The following is a 23,120-nucleotide window of genomic DNA, read 5'->3' on the forward strand; positions in this document are numbered from 1 at the left end:
AGATATTTTCAGTCAAGGCTGGTTATACTGTAAGATAGGGTGAGGCAACTGCTTTGAGGGACGCAACAGCAATTCCTTGGCCCTTCCTCCTGGGGCCCCAGCCATTCTCCTCTCCTGGAGGGCAAACCAATGTGCACCCGAGAAGTCTCTCCTGTTCTCCTAACTTGACCTGGTGCCCTCTGGTGTGGCAAAAAAGTTATTCCATTTTCTATAAATGGACTAAAGGAACAGGTATCATGTTGTCCTTTGGGACAGGAACAACAACAAAAGCCTTCAGCCAGCCTTGCTCTCAGTTAATTGCTCATTTAATGTACAGGCACTGCACTCAGAATTTTTTTAGATTGCCCTTGTGGGCAATCTCAAAATATTTTAAATGAAATAAGTAATAATAAGCAGCAAATAAGATACTGGAAAATTAACATCCCAAACCTATGTGGACTTACTTGTTAATGCATAAACATGTTTAGAATCGCACTGATTTTCTTTCTACAGCATTTTATTAATTATTGGCTTCTATTTAATCGTTTTAGAAAGAAAGACCCAAAGAGGGAATGAAGAAAGCCATTTATTCAACAGATAAGCAGTGATTTTGTTGTCTGCTTTGCACTTTTGTCAACTTAAAAACCAGCATTTTCCAAGCTTCAAACTTTGCATGGATTACTGGCTTTGACATGTTTGAATAAATGTAGCTTATTAATAACAATAAATACCAATAATACATATTTATAAAGGTCTTTTTATCTTCAAAGTGTTTTACAAATATTAACTTGTAAATTAATTCTCGTGACACCCATGTGAGGTAAGCAATTATTATCAAAGACTATAATGTATATATATTCATGCCTAACATTTCAGCTGCTGATAACTGTGAAACCTCAGGAGTTTGGGGTGCTTCATAGCTCCAAAATGCTTGTTTATTCTCCACAAAATTTATCATCCCCAAATCCCATGTCCGACTTTCACATGCTCCGATACAGTCTTTTGCACCTCCACATTATCTTTCCCAAAAAGTATCTGGAATGAACTGGTAAACAACAATCCTGAAGAATCTCAGGTCCTGCAAACCCCTCATATCTGCACAGCATATATTCTGTGCTATGCTGGGTTTACTTTGAAGTATCTATCCGGTTTATGCTGGAGGCATGCTTCATTTTCTCTTGATAAAATTCTCAGTTACACTGAAGGAAATGTGGCTCTCTGTTGGAAAAAGATGGAGAGAAAGGATAATAATCAAATTTTGCTCCAAGGAGACCTGAATAAATTTGGCACATCCAGTCAATTTACATATATTTGCATATACTGCCTGTAAGTGGGAGGGTGGAGAGCTATACAAATGCTGAAGCCCTGCCTCCTAGCTGCTAAAAACTAGACGTTTACTTCAAGTGAATTTTGACAGCCATAAGGGCTAGAAACTTTTTAGTGCAAGCCAAAAAACAAAGAAAATTGAATTCCATGCTCAGTATCAAAGCTACACACCTCTTTCTGCAGTGTGATAGGAGAATTACACATAGCCCTGCTGCTTATTTCTTCATTAAAAACCCCAATGTGTTGCTCAGAAGAAATGCTTATAGCGACCTAGATGTAAATGTAGCCCTTCTATTTATACCATAACTATGAGATCTGGTGTAACTTGTATACAAGTCCTCCCACAGAGACATAAGATTTTGCACCAGCAGTGACGGACAGACAGAAAGTAGAAACAGCCTATTAATTCAGTTTTTTTCTGTGTTTCTGAAATTCTATCTTTCTGGTTAAACAAAGCATCAAAACATGTTTATACGATGCGAAACATCTTAAACATAGCTAGTTGAGAAAATGCACATCTAGCTTATTTTCATACAAAAGCAGTAAACAAGTTTTCTATTGGCCCTTTGAGCACATTTCTGGTAATGATTTTCTTCTCAAAGCCAGAACAAGCATTCATTTTTGACTTTGTATATTTTTGGGACACTCAGGGGCCTCAGTTTCAGGAACCTTTATTGTTTCAGGCATCCCTGGAAGATACCTAATAACATCACAGGCTAATACCTAATAAAGAAATGCCTTCCCACAGACAAAATTACAGTCTAGGTGATGATGAAAGACAGCATGTAGACTGTACAAATTGACTGGAAGTTGAAGGTTATTATAAGATGTTATCAACTACTAAGCATAGACAACAGGTGAAAGCAGAAAACATACAAGCTGCACCTTTTGTAGGATGGTTTATAAGGTTTACAGTGTCACTAAACTCTGAGGACAGGTCTGAATCAAATGGAAGAAATGGTATGAAATAGGGTAGTAAAATTTTATAAGTGCTTTCCAAACTTTTAGAGACTTTTTCCATAATTGACTCACTAACTGAAAACCCCAGGAAGTCTGCAGGACAAACACAGCTGGAACACAGTTGACAGATGGCCACACAACCGCTATTTCAAAACTTCCAATGAAGGGGAGTCTACCACCTTCCAAGGCAGGCTGCCCCACTACCAGAGCTCTTACTATCAAGATGCTCTTACGAATAATATTTAGGAGCAAATATCATTTCTTGCAATTTGAATACAGTACTTCGGTTCAAGACCTAAGCAGAAAACAAACTGACTCCACTTCTTACATACCTTTTCTCTGATACAGTTATGGCATCACTTGTCAATCCTTTCTTCTACAGTCTACAACCCCCAAATCCATTAACCATTCTTCATTGTTCTTCGACAACTATGACAACCAGAACTGGGCACAGTATTGCATGTGAGGACTGAGCAGAGTAGCTACATCTCTTAATCTGGAAACTACACTTCTGTTGATGTACTGTGTTAGTACTTTTTTGCCACCATGTTACACTCTTGACTCATGCTTAGCTTATGACCACGAAATCCTTCCCAAACACATTACTGCCTAACCAGGTGTCACTCATCTTATATCCAGGCATGTGATTATTCGTGCATCTGATTATTGCAGGGATCATAACTAAATGATCCTTTTGTGCCACCATTTTCATGCAGAATACTTTCATGGAAAGAGTAATCCTCAAGCTACTTTCATGCTGCTTGGAAAAGTTACTTTTTTGGGGACAACTCCCAGAATACCCCAGCTAACACAGCTATGGAATAGGACTATCCATTCTTTCCTCTTTTTTTATCGTAAGATGATGACTACAACTGTTGAGGAGGATGAATTGGTGTGGGTTAGCATTCATCAAACTGGAATTAAGATTGCCGGAAGAAGTATCAACAACCTCGGATATGCAGATGATACCACTCTGATGGCAGAAAGTGAGGAGGAATTAAGGAATCTCTTAATGAGGGTGAAAGAGGAGAGCACAAAAATGGTCTGAAGCTCAACATCAAAAAAACAAAGATCATGGCCACTGGTCCCATCACCTCCTGGCAAATAGAAGGCAGAAGATATGGAGACAGTTACAGATTTTATTTTCTTGGGCTCCATGATCACTGCAGATGGGGACAGCAGCCATGAAATTAAAAGATGCCTGCTTCTTGGGAGGAAAACAGTAACAAACCTAGACAGCATCTTACAAAGCAGAGACATCACCTTGCCGACAAAGGTCCGCATAGTCAAAGCTATGGTCCAGTAACAATGTATGGAAGTGACAGCAGAATCATAAAGAAGGCTAACTGCTGAAGAATTGATGCTTTTGAATTGTGGTGCTTGGGGAGACTCTTGAGAGTCCCCTGGACTGGAAGGAGAACAGACCTATCCATTCTGAAGGAAATCAACCCTGAGTGCTCACTGGAAGGACTGATCCTGAAGCTGAGGCTCCAATACTTTGGCCATCTCATGAGAAGAGAAGACTCCCTGGAAAAGGCCCTGATGTTGGGAAAGTGTGAAGGCAAGAGGAGAAGGGGACGACAGAGGATGAGATGGTTGGACAGTGTCATCGAAGCTACCAACATGAATTTGACCAAACTCTGGGAGGCAGTGAAAGACAGGAGGGCCTGGCGTGCTCTGGTCCATGGGGTAACAAGGTGTTGGAAACAATTTAACAACTAAACAACAACAAGCACTCATCAGCCCCCTATGTTCCATTTTCTGTTCCCTAAACACTGAGGACAATAAGAAGGTGAGGCAATTTCTGAATGCTCATCAATAGAAATTAAAAGACACTCATCCCTCCTCCTGATTTCTATATCACAAGGAGAAGGGCCCTTCATGGGAGAAAATCATACTGTCTGTCCATCCGTCTCTGTTTCTCTTTCACTCTAGTGACTAGTGAAAATCTTTTGGGTCTCAGGGTCTTGTACTTCATCTCTAGGCTAGATTTTCATTCTAAAAATTGACTTTATTTGGAGAAGCCAGGGTGTAATTAAAAATGAATGATGACATAATACAAATGTGCAAATCAAACTGAAAGCTGGAACTTGCCTCAAGGTGTAATAAAGCCAACAATTTCAATATCTCAAGCCAAAAGTTTGTAAAACTCATTCATCTTCCTCTTCTCATTTTATTAAGCAAAACAGCCATGATATGTATATACAGTAGTTGCTCCGTAACACATTTGCATCATATTAGTTTTACCACTAAAAATTTAAAATATAGGAACACTTTTGCACTACGCTTTTTCAGTGCTGCAATAAGAAAGACAAAACTTGGCCATGATTGTTAGGGTAGCTCTCCAAAGTCACTTTTTTGTTCATTATGTTTGAAAACTGCTAGCTATCATGTGGGTATTTAAAAAACAACAACACTGAAAACCCTCATGCACATGCAAGCACACATGAAAAATGAATAATAAAATAATCCGTAAGCTTTACATATCCAGCCAGGCTCAAATCTGAAAGCGCAAACTGAAAAAGCATTTTGTCTCCCTGGACAAATCATCAAGTCTTCTAATAATGACTTAGATATTAATATTTAAGTACAAGATATTGGTTCAGTTACAGAATTATCATAACTGTGCAATGGTAATTTTTCCATTTTGTAATTCATCATACAGAGGCTGAAATCCTGATGCTAGTTTAGCAAGTAACCTTAGAGTAGGCTCATTGACCCAGTGGGGATTTGGTGAGTAATCTCTTCCATAAGTCCCACTGATTCAAATGGATCTATTCTGGTTGTGACATACTGAGTTAAAGCAAGTCATAACTAGAAGAGCTCCATCAAAATAAAGGAATTTATGGAAACGTTTATCCACTAAATACTCACTGAATCAGTGGGTGATCTCTACCGCAACTCACTACACCAAGCAACAGGATTTCAGCCAGATAATAATGGTAAGAAAGATGCTCATATGATTGCCAGTAGTCATTTTAAAACTGACAGCTGTTTGAAGCAATGTACATCATTGGTAAAAAAAAAAACAGTTCAAGGAATTAACAACTGCAGGGAAGATTAGTACTCTTATGCTATAACTGAACAGTGTTATCAACAAACTTTGAGGATAAACTTTGGGGACTCAGCATTCCTATAAATTCTGTTTCGCTTTTGAATGATGCAGAGGGACATTCATTAACTGTGACTAGACTCCTTATATAGAAACAGGTAGTACAAATAAATTGCTATGTATCACTGTTGTGTTTCTGCTAAACAGCTTGCATGTTTTCCCGCAGAGATGGTCATTTCACTGATGGATAAACTGATTCTTGTAAATAGCTTGCAAAATGATTTGGGATCCTTTGGGATCAGAGGTGTGAAAGAAATGTGTAAAATTATTATTACCATAAAAAAGTCTGCATATAAGAAGTGTTGGAAGACATAGGTGACTTGCCTTTTGTTAATGAAACGCCTGTTTCATCTTTATTACACTGGAGAAACTGTGGAAGAACAATTTATCATGTGAAAATTCCCACTGAAATACTCTGTAGGTCAAAGAGATATGCAGTGATCCAAGGATTAAGTGTTGATTGTTCAGCTCAAAAGATGCAGCAGCGGGGAGGAGGATTTACCTATAACCACGTTTTAACATGGCAGTGGTTTCAGCTTAAATCCTCCAAGTTTCCGTAAATAGTTGCAAAGTATGCATGTTGATCCCAAACATTGTTTTCCTGTCTTTTTTTTTTAAATCTTTGTCCCTGTACAATTTTTAAGGCCATTTAATAAATTCAGCAAACCAAGGCAATAAAGTACAGAGACATTTCAGGTAAAATTTGTATTAATTGTTTTGGACAAGGGGAAAAATTAGGGTTAGCCCTGATGTATGTATGCCTGAGATCTGAGTGAACAAGCAAGTTCTACGACTGCTGTTGAAAAAGTCCTCCTTGAATGTACTGGATAATCATTGCCTGCTCTCCAATTTCCCGTTTTGGTGCAAACTGATGGCTTTTTGAGGTTTACAAGTTTCCGGATGAGACAGATTGTCTGTATCCATTTCAATGTGGCTTTAGGCTAGTTAGGTGACAGAGATGCTTTGGTGGATGACCTTCACCAGAAACTGGAAACCGAGATCATATTCTTGTTGGTCTTGCTGGACCTCTCAATTCTTTCAATTGTGTTATCCTTCAGGGTCACCTAATTTTTTTACAGTGTTTGCTGTCCTTTCCGGAAAGGTGACCTTAGGTACTGCTGGGGGGGCTCCTCTTCTACACTTGGGCTATTAACCTGTGGCATCTCTCAGGATCCTGTTTAGCATATACATGAAACTACTAGCAAAAGCAAAGCAAAGTGTGCTGCTTATATAACACCCCATATGACTTAAAAGCACTCTCTGGGCGGCATACAATTTAATCCTGCAGGCTAAACATTGCCCCACCCCGCGAACTGGGTATTCGGTTTACTGAGCCCATCAGGATTGAACTCCGGTGGTAAGTAGAGTCTTGTCTGCAGTACAGCAGTTTAACCACTGCACCCCGAGGCTGCAATGAGAGGCTGATTGGAGTTTTGGAGTACGCTCCCACCAATATTTATTTATTTATTTATTTATTTATTTATTTATTTATTTATTTATTTATTTATTTATTTATTTATTTATTTATTTTATATGCCGCCCACACTACCCAAAGGTCTCTGGGCGGCTTACAGCATTTAAAATACAATAAAGATATGTACAATTAAAATACAATTAAAATATATATAAAATTGCCATCAGACCCACAGTTAATATTATTTCAGTTAAAAGCCTTCTGGAACAGGAAGGTTTTGACCTGGCGCCGAAATGTCATCAGTGTCGGCGCCAGACGAATCTCAGTTGGGAGGGCATTCCATAGTCTGATGGCAGCTGCCGAAAAGGCCCTTTGTCTGCAAGCCATCCCTCTTACCTCCTTGAGGGATGGCTCTTTCAAAAGGGCCCCCTGGCTAGATCTTAACTGCTGGGTAGGCTCATATGGAAGGAGGCGGTCCTTCAGGTATCCAGGGCCCAAGCCGTTTAGGGCTTTATATGTCAAAACAAGCACTTTGAATTGGGCCCGGGCAGCAACTGGTAGCCAATGTAACTTGTACAGAATCGGCTTGATATGTTCCCTGGCGGCCACACCACTCACCAGCCGCGCCGCTCGATTCTGAACCAGTTGCAGTCGCCGGACCGTCTTCAAAGGCAGCCCCACGTAGAGCGCATTGCAGTAATCTATACGGGATGTTACCAGTGCATGTGTAACTGTCATGAGACTCCGCTCGTCCAGGTAGGGCCGTAGCTGGTATAGTTTCCGCAGCTGGAGGAAGGCGCCCCTGGCCACCGAGTCCACCTGGGCTTCCAGTGTTAGACTGGGGTCCAGGAGCACCCCCAAGCTGCGGACCCTGTCCCTTAGGGGGAGTGTAACCCCATTCAGGGCAGGGAGATGGCCCTCCAGCCTGTCTGGTGAAGCACCCATATGTGGATGACACCCAACTCTATCTCTTCCTTCCATCTAACTCATGTTCTAAACCAGTGTCTGTCACTGGTAATAGTCTGTATGAGAGCAAACAGGATGAAACTTAATGCAGACAAGACAATAGTGCTCCTTGTCGATCAAAGGAGATCAGGGAACAGGGTTTCATCCTGTGCTGGAAGGGGTTACAATCCCCCTTGTACCTCAGGTGTATTCCTGGACTCAACCCTGAACCTGGCTGTTCACATTTCAGCACAGCACAGGAACTGTTCCATTCCTGGAAATATCTGGTTTGGCTAGAGTGACATATGCCTTAGTACATATGCTAGTACATCCCATTTGTATCACTGTAACATACTCTACATGGGGCTGCCTTTGAAGATGGTTAGGAAATGCTGCTCCAAACTACTGCAGCCACACTGAGGACCAGGACTAATTACAGGGCAAAATTTAAAGTGTTCTTTATGACCTGTAAAGTCCTATATTGTTTGAGTCCAGGCTATCTGAAAATACTGTATCATAGAATAAAGAGGCTATTGAGTCCAGCTCCCTGCTCAATGCAGGAATCCAAATCAAAGGACATCTGCCAGGTGGCTGTCTAAATTTCTCCTGAATGCCTTCAATGCAAGAGTGCTCATCACCTCTTGGGGTAATTTGTTTCATTGCCATACTGCTCTAACAGTAATGATTTTTCCCTAATATTCAACTGAAATCTGGCTTCCTGTAACTCGAGCCCATTAGTATGTGTCCTGCACTCAGGGATGATCAAGAACAGCTCCTGCCCCTCAGATATCTCCCCATGTGAGTCTTCTTGACTCCAAAAATCTCCAGGCGAGGCCTTTCTCTCAGGCCCTCTGCCCCCATAGGCACATTTGGTGGGAACACAGGAGAAGGCTGTCCCTATGACTACTCCCAGGTTGTAGAATGCTCACCCTTGGGAGGCTTGGCTGACTCCCTCTCCCCCCTTCTTTTGGCAACCGGTAAAGATTTTTCGTTTTAAAGTGGGACTTTTAACAACCATTTATTTTTAAACAGGCTTGCTCCTTTCCCTCAGCCATCTAAGGATCTCTGCTTCCTCCTCTCTCTCTCCACTCTTGTGTGTGTGGTTAGGTTTCTCCTCTAACGATGGGGGGGGGGGGGAAGAGATGGTACTGTTGCTCAGTGTATGCTGTGGGGTACTGGCACTTTGTTTCTTGTCTCAGACAGTGGGAGAGCTGAACCAAGGTGATATCTCCTTTCAGACCTCAGCATGTATTTTTGAATTGCCTCCCTGCCCAACACAACTCCCCCAAATGTTCTGCTGGTTGAGTTAAAGCCAATCTTATCTTTGTTCTCTTGCCTTACACTTGGATCCTGAGATCACAGCCAAAACTTTGCTCCACAAAGCTCCCATTATTCTTCTTACTATAGAAATAAAAAGATTTGCACTTATGCAAATAGTTAGAATAATACCTTGAAAGAGCCTTCTGCTAGCTAAATATGTTTTTCTTTTGCAACGTACTATTTAATTATGGGTATGCTTGATTTAACACTTAGTACCGAAATTGGGGGGGGGGGGGGGAGAACCACCTTAAAAGTGCTAAAATAGGCAAGAATGACAATATTGCTATATTGTGTGCAAAAGCATTTTAAGATTTTGATTCCCGAAGAACTTCATTGAAAACCATTCTTACTTATCTCTGTGTAATTTGGCATTATGTGAATGTGACATAAGTGCCATAATAAAAGAAAGAGAGGGCATATCTGATCTATTAACCCAGCACTGGGCATATACTAGCTAATATCATACAGTTGGGGAAATTAATGTTTAACACTTTGCTCTCGAAATCAGTGACATGGGTATCAGCTGGGGGGAGGGGTTCTCCCCACTCCTAGAATCCTAAGTTTATTTGTTCATTTATTTATTTTAATGCACACAGATTCACCAATGCTTGCTCTGAAACATCATATACAAAACAAGAATTTCTCAAACACACAAACATTTGCACAGTTCAAAATTAAAAGTGGCAAGCACTGTTTTACAAGTAAAATGAAGACTCTCGCCACGTAGAAACTGCCAACCCTGATCAATCTTGGTAGCCAGTTCTCCTCCTCCTATCTGTCAAAGGTACACTCTGCATACTTCACTGTATAGGATGTTGTCCATCAACAATTCCAAGATGAAGGCAATCCATTTACAACATGGATACTCTTTTCCTAACAAAGCTAGTGATGAAGAATGGTGATTCCAAAAATCCCAATTATATTCTTAAGCATTGTGCTTGTTCTGTTGAGCTTTGAGCTATTGTTAAGTGTTTTTTCAAACATCCTCCTCTCCACACAAACACTTGTAAAAATTCATGGTGGTTCTTTTGTCTTACACAGAGCTCAGAAATGTGACATTTTTGGACTAGAACCTATGGAATTCTGATAATTATATTCAGAAAACGTAACATTTCAGTGTTCTGATACTACATTAATGTGGTCATATTCCATTTTCTGAAGATTCTCCTCTCACTGTAGGCTTTTAAGTATCAGTGAATGGGAATCTAACGCTCTAAGCATATGTGTACCATAAATGCGCACACACACACGAGTAAAATACTGTATGTTTGTATGTTGTAGCAGTACACTCTATGCACATGCTTTACAGTCACAAGCCACTATAGTGCTCCTTTCAGCACACATTCCTTCAGAGACCCTTGATCATGGGAACTTTGAAATGCATCAGGTTGGGAAGCTTATCCCAAATCTATAGTTCTACTTAACATTAAGGACATCCATGCCCCCAAAAACCATAGAAATGGTTTCATGAGGGTACTAAGAATTCTATATTAGATATTCCGAGGTACACAAACAGAATGCAGCCTATTTCCGGGTAAATATGCCCACCAGCAAAGATAATCATTGCAGGACACTCTCTCAGTGGCCTCATCTGAGTTGGTTAACAAGTGGTGATTAAAGATTGATTTCTGTCACTGCATTACAACTGTGGAACCTCCTGCCAAGGCATGCATATCTGCTGTTTTCTTTCCTTTCTATTCTGTAGACTTTGGGGATTTGCTTTCTATGAATTTACTATGCGGTTTTCCTTTCTTTCTTTTTTTGTTCTCATGCCATACTTTGGGCCACTACAGATCACCTGTCTACATTGCATCACACTCAACTTCTTTTTTTCAAATACTGGTTTTAACTGAAGGACTCCCCCTTCCTCCTCTAGTGGACAAAGTTGTAAAAGAAGGGCCTTGGAGCTGGAGTTGCGCCCCCCCCACTATGGCAACATTTTCAGTTCATCCCCCTCTCCAAAAGATATCATTGAGCCCAACTCTTTTTTCAGACAAAAACAAAAACAGGAAGGTGCTGGAAGGGCATATTTGGGACCCTTTGGGGTTTCATGCAGACTGTGGACACTTTGAAAAGAGCATGAATCAGATTTTTAATAAAATAATCAGTACCTCTTACCACAGGTAGACCTTATTATATGGAGACCTATGAACATTTTTATTGAGATAGAAGTTTGGGAATGAATGTAAGCATGTATGTGTATTCTCTGTCAATGAATCAAACATTCCGCTTGATAGAAGGCATCTTAGTTGCAAGATTAAAGACCTATCTATTTTATGGAGTTCTAAAATATGGTCAACTTGAAGCAGTCATACACTTATCAAGGACAGAATAATTCTGCATATATGGAGTTCATATTTTGCTAATGGGAGATAACTATACTACTAAAAGAAAAGTGATTTAATTTCTGTGAGCTATATCTATATTAATCTATCAATTTTTAGTATAAAGCAAAAAGATAATTTACAGATTTTGGCTGGGGAAGAATGCGAAATACTACATTCATATATAAAAGTCTCACAGATTTGAATAGACCCTATACAGTCACTTCAGATGTTTGAACAAATTTCAGTTACTCTAGCCCTGTCTACAGTTACATACATAGCTCTGGGAAATCAAGATGTTTATAACATAACCTGACTACGGCACATCTTCAGTTAGACATTCTGAGCTATTTTAAGCTAAAATAATGGACATGTTTTGTCATGATAACTTATATTTTCCACCAAGAAAAGTGAAATGCTATGACCTCTGTTTTGCACATGTTTCCTTATTGTACGTGGTGTACATTTTTGCTTCTGCAAATATAGCCGCCCAGAGTGGTCGACCAGACCAGATGGGCAGGATATAAATCAAATAAATCAAATAAATAAATCAAATAAATAAATCAAATCAATCAATCAATCAATCAATCAATCGATAGATAGATAGATAGATAGATAGATAGATAGATAGATAGATAGATAGATAGATAGATAGATAGATAGATAGATAGATAGATAGATAGATAGATAGATAAATAAATAAATAAATAAATAAATAAATAAATAAATAGGGGGTCGGGAGGAGGTCCAAGGAAGGGTACCATTAAAAATGCACTGAAAAGGTAATGGAATATTGGAACTGCAATGTTTGTACTCATTCATTTGATTCTGCACTCGGCACATGCACAGTAATAGCAATTTCAGTGTTCAAGAGGACTTAGAGCTATAGCAAAATTATGTACACAGTTGGGCTGCTTTTGAAGAAGACTTATACTGGGATGACAACTTGATACATTTTTAAGTATTTAATCAAATGACTTTCAGTTCATTAATTAAATAATCAGTTAAATATGTACTTATTTGTATATAAACATGGAAATCTTATAAAGGGAGAGCAGAAGGAATGTCTCTACTGTGAGGTGCACTTCTTCTACAATGCTTGCTTCCTCAAAGATTTGTTTCAAACTTAATTTTAAAACATTTTTTTAAAAGCTGCCTAATAAATCAGATTGTTTCTGCTTCAATTTTTGAATCTGTTTTCAAAATGTCAAAGGGAAGTTTGTTTTCAATTGACCGGTTTAATAGTTTAATTAAATATTTATTGTGGGCTAACTGGCATCAAAATGTTCATATACCTACTTAGAGGTGAGGCCCATTGAGTTCAGTGAGACTCGTTCCCCACTAACTGTATAGACTAGGATCGCAGCTTTAACTATGAATTAACAGTCAGATATCAGATTTTGCAGGTAATGCTGTACTGTTTTAGAAACAGGCACATACATAAAATTCCGGATCAAATATGTTTTAAAATCAATGTGCAAATAAATCTTTCGGTTCAAAAGACAGCTATCCAAAACAAAGATGGATACCTCAAAGATATATCATTATTAATCTCTCACTACTTCATATCACTAAATGCTCATCATCTTCTGGTGTCTATTTTCCCCTTCCCTTCCTTTCTCCTGTCTCTGTAATTTATCACCTCCCTTTGATTTACATTGGCACATGTTCAAATATCCTTGTAGCACAGCATATAATTTCTACACTGTATTAACAGGAATTAATGGGTGAGATTGCTGAGTTCTTCATGTACACGTGTATGTGTGGATACAAACTTACACCCACAGAGGAAAGTGCTATCACTTCTGCACTTGAAATAGTAGTTTCATTTCATTTTGAGTACTGCACATCCTTCAATCTTAGCTGGTAGGCTGTCAAGCCCAAAGCAACCTGGATAAAAATGAAAAGATTTCAACAACTGTGAAATACTAGGTGACATAACAGGCAACATAAAGCCATCATTCTCAATGTTTACATTGGTACTGATTCTTAACAGTATGACGTTAGCTCAATACACACAACTATGCCTTTTCTAAAACAACTCTGGTACATGGTGAGCCTTTCAACAACCAATCATGTTTCAAGCCTATAAAGAATTACACTGCCAATCCAAACTGACGGGTACACTAAAACTCACCTATGGGCACCTTAAATTTTCTACTGAGAGTCTAGGATTTACTCATCCTAAAAATCACACTTCCACAATTGTGGATTGCATGTACATACATCATTCCAGGAATCAATTGATGTTACAGTGCTGGCATTCTGAATATATCCAATTGTTTTGCAATTAACCTAATATGACATCTGAAAAGGAAATTTAAATAAGGAAATTCACCTTGCGCAGTGTAAATCAATATGATGAAAAAGCAAGCATTGACAATGCTTAACAATTTGGCTGCTAGTACAACAGCCTGTTTCTTTGAAGTTATTTATGTCTCTGTAGAGTTGCAGCAAAGGCTGAGATATGCAAAGCCACAATACTTACGCCAGAACTGACAAGCTGCCAACATATTAGGAAAACAGCTATATGAAGGGGATTGCTTAATGTCCAAGGTAGCCTTGGAAAGTGAAGGAACTGACTGTGGCTTCACTGTGGATGTATTGTACCCTTACCAGATTATGGATGATAAATATTCACAGCCCTGCATTTTCAGTTGAATATGTAATGCATAAAGTCCCTTATCCTGAGTAATGTATCCATCTATTGCGCTGTATTTGCCTTCAAAAGCAATGAAGATCAATGCCTCTAGGATTTTAGACACAGGTCTTTCCCTGTGTTTCCTGAAATTGTTTTAACGATATGCCAGTGGTTGAACCTGGGGCCTTCTGCCCTTGAAGCCTGCTTTCTGTTACCAAGAGATGAACTGTACCCTTTTTCTTCCTTATCAGGAGAGCTTATCACTGGAGTGAGAGGACCAGGATGAGGGGGAAACTCCTCCCACTCTGCTACCCTTTTTATCTCATTCTCTACAATCACAACCATGTCTTCAGTTCCAGATCAGAGCAAATGATGGAGGTGGGTAATCCCACCCAAAATGTTTGGGCAAGGCACCTTACTTATGTCATTATGAGCCACCACAGCTCTTATATGAACAAGCACCTTTACTGTATGGATAGATTGACTAATGCTACCAATAATATGAGCCCAATAGGAATGTTATATTTGATCCTTAAGCTACAATTCACAAATGTTCATGCTTACTTCTGAAGATCAAGATAAACCAAGAGGAACATTAAGAACTTTTCCTAGGCAAATAATAAATTAAAACTCATTTCTTTTGCAGATTAAAATTTGGAAATATCAAGTGCCAATAGTATGTTGTTGTTTATTCGTTAAGTCATGTCCAACTCTTTGTGACCCCATGGACCAGAGCACGCCAGGCCCACCTGTCTTCCACTGGCTCCCAGAGTTTGGTCAAATTCATTTTGGTAGCTTCAGTGACACTGTCCATTCATCTCATCCTCTGTCGTCCCCTTCTCCTCTTGCCTTCATACTTTCCCAACATCAGGGTCTTTTCCAGGAAGTCTTCTCTTCTCATCAGATGGCCAAATTATTGGAGCCTCAGCTTCAGGATCTGTCCTTCCATTGAGCTCTCAGGGTTGACTTCCTTCAAAATGGATAGGTTTGTTCTCTTTGCAGTCCAGGGGACTTTCAAGTGTCTCCTCCAGCACCACACTTCAAAAGCATCAATTCTTCTTTATGGTCCAGCTCTCACTTCCAGACATCACTGCTGGAAAAACCATAGCTTTGACTATGTGGACCTTTGTCGGCAAGGTGATGTCTCTGCTTTTTAAGATGCTGTCTAGGTTTGTCATCAGTTTCCTCCCAAGAAGCAGGCGTCTTTTAAGTTTGTGGCTGCTGTCACCATTTGCAGTGATCATGGATCCCAACGCAGTAAAATCTGTCAGTGCCCCTTCCTATTTGCCAGGAGGTGATGGGGCCATGATCTTCGTTTTTTTGATGTTGAGCTTCAGATCATTTTTGCTCTCTCCTCTTTCACACTCATTAAGAGGTTCTTTATGTCCTGCTCACGTTCTGCCACCAGACTGGTATCATCTGCATATCTGAGGTTGTTGATACAGTATTTCTTTCGGCAGTCTTAATTCTGGCTTGGGATTCATCCAGTCCTGCCTTTCGCATGATGTATTCTGCATATAAGTTAAATAAGCAGGGAGACAATATGCAGCCTTGTCGTACTCCTTTCCCAAATTTGAAAAAATCAATTGTTCCATATCCAGTTCTAACTGTTGCTTCCTGTCCCATATATAGGTTTCTCAGGAGATAGATAAGGTGGTCAGGCACTCCCATTTCTTTAAGAATTTGCCATAGTTTGCTGTGGTCCACACAGTCAAAGGCTTTCGCATAGTCAATGAAGCAGAAGTAGATGTTTTCCTGGAACTCTCTTGTTGTCTCCATAATCCAGCACATGTTAGCAATTTGGTCTCGAGTTCCTCTGCCCCTTCGGAATCCAGCTTGTACTTCTGGGAGTTCTCAGTCCACATACTGCTGAAGCCTACCTTGTAGGATTTTGAGCATAACCTTGCTAGTGTGTGAAATGAGTGCAATTGTACAGTAGTTGGAGCATTCTTTGGCACTGCCCTTCTTTGGGACTGGGATGTAGACTGATCTTTTCCAATCCTCTGGCCACTGCTGAGTTCTGTAAACTCGCTGGCATATTGAGTGTAGCACCTTAACAGCGTCATCTTTTAAGATTTTAAATAGTTCAACTGGAATGCCATCACCTCCACTGGCGTTGTTGTTAGACAAGCTTTCTAAGGCCCACTTGACTTCACTCTCCAGGATGTCTGGCTCAAGGTCAGCAACCACACTATCTGGGTTGTCCAGCACATGCAGATCTTTCTGGTATAATTCCTCTGTGTATTTTTGCCACCTCTTCTTGATGTCTTCTGCTTCTATGAGATCCCTCCCATTTTTGTTCTTTATCATGTCCATCTTTGCACAAAATGTTCCTTTAATATCTCCAATTTTCCTGAACAGATCCCTGGTTTTTTCCTTTCTATTATTTTCCTCTATATCTTCGAACTGTTTATTTAAGGAGGCCCTCTTGTCTCTCCTTGCTATTCTTTGGAAGTCTGCATTCCATTTTCTGTAACTTTCCCTATCTCCCTTGCATTTTGTTTCCCTTCTCCTCTCTGCTATTTGTAAAGCCTCATTGGACAGCCACGTTACTTTCTTGCATTTCCTTTGCTTTGGGATGATTTTCGTTGCTGCCTCCTGTACAATGTTACGAGCCTCCATCCATAGTTCTTCAGGCACTCCGTCCGCCAAATCTAGTTCCTTAAATCTGTTCTTCACTTCCACTGTGTATTCATAAGGGATTTGGTTTAGATTATACCTGAGTAGCCCAGTGGTTTTTCCTACTCTCTTCAGTTTAAGCTTGAATTTTGCTATGAGAAGCTGATGATCAGAGCCTCAGTCAGCTCCAGGTCTTGTTTTTGCTGACTGTATATAGAGCTTCTCCATCTTTGGCTGGAGAGAAAATGATCAATTGGATTTCGGTATTGCCCATCTGGTGATGTCCATGTGTAGAGTCGCCTCTTGAGTTGTTGGGAAAGCGTGTTTGTGATGACCAGCTTGTTCCCTTGACAAAACTCTATTAGGCCAAACTTCCCTGTTGTTCCTTTTATCTCTTGACTCCCTACCTTAGCATTCCAATCCCCTATAATGAGAGAAACATCTTTCTTTGTTGTCAGTTCTGGAAGGTGTTGTAAGTCTTCATAGAATTAGTCAATTTCAGCCTCTTCAGCATCAGTGGTTGGTGCATAAACTTGGATTACTGCGATGTTGAAAGGTCTGCCTTGGATTTTTGAGATTGTATCTCAGCATAGCTTTTCCCATTCTTTTTTTGACTATGAGGGCTACTCCAGTTCTTCTATGGGATTCTTGCCCACAGTAGTAGATATGGCAATCATCTGAACTGAATTCGCCCATTCCCATCCCTTTTAGTTCACTGACGCCCACGATGTTGATGTTTATTCTTGCCATCTCCTGTTTGACCATATCTAGCTTAATAGATCTTACATTCCAGGTTCCTATGCACTATTTTTCTTTGCAGCATCAGATTTCCTTTCACTTCCACGTGCATCCGCAGCTGAGCGTCCTTTTGGCTTTGGCCCAACCACTTCAATAGCTCTGGAGCTACTTGTCCTCCGCTCTTCCTCAGTAGTATGTTGGATGCCTTCTGACCTGAGGGGCTCATGTTCTGTCATCATATATTTTAGCCTTGTTTCTGTTCATGGCGCTTTCTTGGCAAAGATACTGGAATGGCTTACCAATTCCTGCTCCAGGTGGATCGTGTTTAATCAGAACTGTCCACTATGACCTGTCTGTCTTGGGTGTCCCTGCACGGCATAGCCCATAGCTTCTCTGAATTACTCAAGCCCCTTCACCACGACAAGGCAGCAATCCATGAAGGGGGCCAATAGTATAGATAAGTATAAATTAGACAGAAGAAAATCACTTTGTCCTTATTTGAAGGAAGCATAGTATAAACTTAATTTTCAGTAGTACATAATACTACAAAGACAATTCTGTATGAATATTTGTATGGTGCAGGTTTGTATCACACTTTTTGGTCCACAAGTAATAAGTGGAATGTGAAACAAACAGTCCTTTGGATTCTACATGTGGATGTTTTCATAATTACCTGTTGGTGGCAACAAAGAAACCTCACGATTGGAAACAAGTATCTGTACAATATACAAATGATTTTGAAAGCTCTTGAAATGGCACATTTGGATAAGCCGACAACACTTTTGATTTCGAGGGATGAAAATTATACTTCTCAAAGGCTAAACATTTTGGTTCCTTCAGTAATTAAAGAATTAATAGCAATGCCATTATCCTTTCTATCTAACCACGTAACTGAACTGAATATGCAGCCTAAATGGAAACAGGCCATGGACCTATAGATTGGGCAGATTGTTTGTTTGTTTACATTATTTATATGCCACCTTTCTCCCTATATGGACACAAGGCAGCTCACAACAGCTAAAACAATGCAACGATCAACAGTTTTTAAAAATCACATAAATACCATATTTCAAAAAAGATCATATATGAAGATTAAAACCAGGATTGAAAACAAGTTTAAAAGCATTTGAAAATCTATAAGTTTAATAAACAGAGCACTCCTGAGACATTTATTGCTTAAAAGCCTGCCTGAAAAGGAAGATGACAGGCAAAGAGGGAGGAGGGCCAACCAGTTTCTCAGTCAGCGCCTTCCAAAGGCTCATTTTGCACTTTTTGTGACTCAGTGAAACTATGACTCCTCGGGACAATCCATTTAGAAATCAGCAATTCATTCTTATACTTGTCCAGTAAAGAAAAAAAAAGTTGAGTTAAATGAAGGTCACTCCATAAAGACTGGACAGAGGACTGCAACCTGAATAGTAGCATCCTAACTGAAAAAATGTGAAAGGTTAAGTAGAAATTGTCTTATGTTTTCTATTTTTTTTGTAAAACCTTTTATTTGTTGGATAAAGCTCTTTATTTATCACACCTAGCCTTTTCCCTAAGAATGATGCTCACAGCTTTCCCTTCCCCTTCTTTCTTGCAGTGAACCACTTAATTTGGAAACCTTTTAAGTAGCTTCCAAGGTAGTAGCAGCAAATAAGAAAATGTAGTGACCTGCAAAAAAGCAAGCAATCCATAATCAAGATCTGCAGTGTAAGTGTATAACAGATACTGTTTGTAGTATATTTCCTAGCAGTTGACAACTAAGAGCAAGCAGATACAAACAGTGGGCCATAATACAGACCAAGCCACTTTTCAAAGGAGGGAAGTCCTGCATGTTTTGAGCAATTATACATCACAGTTTTTGTCAATTACCCTTGTAAACAAAAATCGAACAAAAACAAAGCTATGCATTCAACTTCTTTAAAAGCGATTTTGTGGTCTTTGGCAGAAATCAGTGTCAACGTCAGATTTTTCTCTATATACGGTGTGAGATGGCCCTTGGGGCACAAGACGGCCCTTGACCTTGTGATCAAGTATTTCAGCAATAGATTTTGCCACTTTACTTCCAGAAAAATTCTACATTATCTCAGCATTTGGGAATATGGCAAGTTTCTCATGAGATGTTTAAGATGAGAGGTATCAAACACTACCAAAGAATTAGCATCCACTCCCTTGCTATAAATCTCCATTCAAATCCCTTTACAAGTTACAGCATTTCTACAAAGGCCATACTTCTATGAAATGACTCCACTGAAGCTATCGCACATGGAAGACTCTTTGAAAAAGGGAGTAGTGCTAAGAAAAGTAGAAAACAAGTAGGAATACAGGAAAACTGAACATGAGATGGATTGACTCAATAATAGAAGCCTTCTGATTTGACTGCAACACCAAACAAAAGGTCTTACAAACAAAATACTGTGGCTTTCTTTATTGAATCAATCCATCTCATGTACAGTCTTCCTCTTTTCCTGCTGCATTGCACTTTTTCCTGCATTGCTGCCTTTTCCAGTGAGCTTGTCTTCTCATGATGCCACTGTAGTACAATACTCTTTGCTTGGTAATTTTAGCTTCTAGTGAGAGTCCACACTTAATTTATACAGTATCTGTAAATCTCTTTTCCAACACTGCATTTCAAATAAGTGAAATGTGTGTATACACTTTATGTAGTAGGTAAAAATGTAGGTATACACTTAAAAAATTGCACTTCTATATAAAGCTGCTTTTCTGAGGGTAGCTTACTTTGGAGGAAACAAGTTCAGGATTTCAATGTACTTAATATGTTTTATAAATAGGGTGCATTTAATTCAGTGTAGCATTTTGCACTTGATTTTTTTCTAAAAGAGCCGTCAGTTGGAGGAATCAATAAAGAACCAGACAGACAAAATGTGTAAATGACATGAGTTGTTTTTTCTAAACTAAAACCTCAGTATTCAGGTTTAATTGCAGTGTTGTCACTTCGAAATAAATAATTTGGTTTTGGGCACTCGGGCTCAGAAAGGTTCACCATCACTGCCCTAGCATATACTGATGAGCTTCTACACCTATCACTGTCCCCCTGACTGACTGGGGCAGAAGGAAACTGGAATTGAATGACATCTGGAGAGTCCTCCAGCCTTGCATTAAATTGTGCACTGTAAAGTTGGCCTGTTTCTAAAGCCCTCAGAGTAACAGGTGACCCACTTTGCAGGAGACAATCCTCTGTCTTAGCAGGTGTCTGACTCAACTTATCAGTTTTTCACACTATGGGAAAATAAATGAATTTTTCATTTAATTTAATTTAGTAAAAACTTCTACATTTGTACTGGTACATACTAAATCCCGCTGTTACAACTATCACCATTAATGCCAGCTATTGCTGCTTTGAAGCAGCCTTCCCTGGCCAGGTTTCTCTGTTCACTTCCCGCAGGCAATCGTCTGGAGTGGGTGGGTCAACTTTTCTCCTCCTGCAGTTGGTTTTCACCAGCAGAGCTTTCCTTATGGTCACTCTTTTTCCTGTCCCCCCCCCCCTTTTCTCTCTTGCTCATCCTTTTACCCAAAATTACAGTTTATCCACTCTGGTGGTGGTGAAGCTTTGCTCTCTTTTTGACCAGTGGGGCCCTCTTTTTTCTACTTCCACAGCACTTCTGCAAACCAATTTATTTGCACCCCCCAAAAAAGGATATAAGCTTCAACTAATGTGTGGTAGTGCATGATTTACTTAAGCTTCATTAGTGATCTGTTGCGACGTTTATAAATCACTGAATAAATAAACTGTACGCAAATAAGCCAATGTAGCTGGTTAATTAATCGATTACATCGGTTAAAAGCCAGATTGGTAACCGGCTCAAAGACTTGACACGGCCTGCCAGCTTTTCTCTCCGTTCCTCGTTGTCTAGACAAGCAGACATATCCCCCGCCCCCCCTTCAGCAACTTTTGGCAACGTCGCTGCTACCGGTGTATGCGCGCGCCCGCGCGTCGGGAAGGGACCGAAAACAGAGGCGCGTTCGATCCTTCTCCTCGCCCACCCTGTTGTTTTTCTCCCCGACAAAACCTGGAACATGCTGGCAACTTTGTTAAAGAGAGAAAGGGTCAGTCCTTGCCACATTGTAAATGCCCGCGAATTTGATCTAGTAATAGGTGGGGGCATTTATTATCGTGACTGCATTCCCCCCACACACTTTCTCTATTCTTGAATGTCATGAAGATCGCTTTACTGTAACCTCTTTCTTTCTTTCTTTCTTTCTTTCTTTCTTTCTTTCTTTCTTTCTTTCTTTCTTTCTTTCTTTCTCTTTTCAAAAGGTGTGCTCAGGGGAGATAGGCCATCCCTCCCTTCTCTCGCTTCCTCCGGCCCGGCACGATCCAGTCCGGGTTTTCCGCGCTCCCGGCCTGTCCTCCCGAGTTCCATCTCTTTTTTCCCCACTGCAACCCCGAGCGCGGCGCACGGGCGCAGGCTCGCCCGCAGTCACAGGACCCGTGGATCCTTGCACCAGCCCGTGAACGTGCAGCGGCCGCCGGGCGAGCAGAAGGAGTCCGCGCCCGACTACTTTCTCTGGGTCTCATCCCGGGAAGGAGCCGCCCTTTCCTCCCAGAGACCAGACTCCCCCCCCCCCGTTCACTTTGCAGCCCCAGAGGGGAAAGGAGAGAGGGCGACGCTCGGGGGGCAGCTGGCGGGTGGGGGGGGGGGGGAAGCAGGGACTATTTTCTCTACTCAGAGCAGGCGTCCTCCTCTCCTAGGCGGCGGCGACGAACCGCCTGCCTCGCCCGGAGCCTCTCTCGCGGGTTGTGCCTATGAGCTGTTCCCGTCCCCTCCCTCCGCTGCGGCCCTCCTCCCTCTTGTTTTCCGCCCTCATAAAGCTCAGGCAGGAAATAACCGTTTCAGACGCCTTGCAAAGTGACTAAGCGCTGAAGTCAAGTGCTTAAAACCCCAAAGATCTGCGAGGACGAACGTTCTGGACAGTTAACATCATGGTTTCTCCTGCAAAAGTGCCAAGCAGAGGCGGGAGTGGGGGGGGGGAAGAGAGTGGGGAGCTGCTCCGCAATTGCTCCACAGACATCAATAGTTGTCAGGAAAATCAAAGTGACGTCATCCCCGGGTAAAAAAAAAGCTGCCTCTTTTGTTCTGCCCCCCCCTTCCGCTCTCCCTGACCGCCGCCCCCCCAGCTCCCTGCACTCTTTATCAATATAATATATTTCTTTTCTAATCCACCTTCCGTGTTAGGCTGCGCTAATTGCGATGCAAAGGGAGCCCTTTTCCACGAGCTCGGTGCGAGATTGTTTAATGAATGCAAGCCAGCCGTTTGATCTTTCCGAGTCGGTTGGGTTCAGTTGTGCCGGAAGGTTAGCTGCATATCCTGGCTGATCTGAAATTCGATCAGCAGAGGGGGCCAAGCCAAAGAAAAGCATTTTAATGGGAATCGATAGAGGATCAGAGGGTCTTGGAAGGAAATACGTGTTGATTAAAAAATGTGAGGAGGGTGGTTGTTGATGTGCGTGTGTTTAAATGTACACGACTTAAAAAATAATTAGCCGCAAGCTGGCGAACGATAAATCTGCCAAGAGACAGAAACGAGGGAAGGGGGGGCACCCTAGTTTCGTCGTGCTTTGCTTCCAGATTGAAAATCAGTCGACCAGGAGTTTCTGTCCACAAGAGTGTACAGTACCTCGAAAGCCGAAAGACACCCCGCGCACTTATTGCAACACGGATCGCAAGGAATTAACCTGTTTATTACAACGCGATTAAGAACAACCCGCTGCTGACTTTGATCCCTTCCCCTCCC

General features: G+C 40.8%; 1 long non-coding RNA gene across 1 annotated transcript; it reads right to left on the reverse strand.

The window, feature by feature from the left end:
* Positions 1–552: 552 nt before the first annotated feature.
* LOC140705854 (uncharacterized) lies at positions 553–22,063 on the reverse strand. Its single transcript, XR_012085431.2, has 3 exons — positions 18,907–22,063; positions 13,160–13,270; positions 553–1,197 (listed from the first exon to the last, which is right to left on the reverse strand). It is a non-coding gene; the product is annotated as an uncharacterized LOC140705854 (long non-coding RNA).
* Between the last annotated feature and the right edge of the window lie 1,057 nt (positions 22,064–23,120).

This window comes from Pogona vitticeps, chromosome 1 (assembly GCF_051106095.1).
Source record: "Pogona vitticeps strain Pit_001003342236 chromosome 1, PviZW2.1, whole genome shotgun sequence".
NCBI classification, from domain to species: domain Eukaryota; kingdom Metazoa; phylum Chordata; class Lepidosauria; order Squamata; family Agamidae; genus Pogona; species Pogona vitticeps.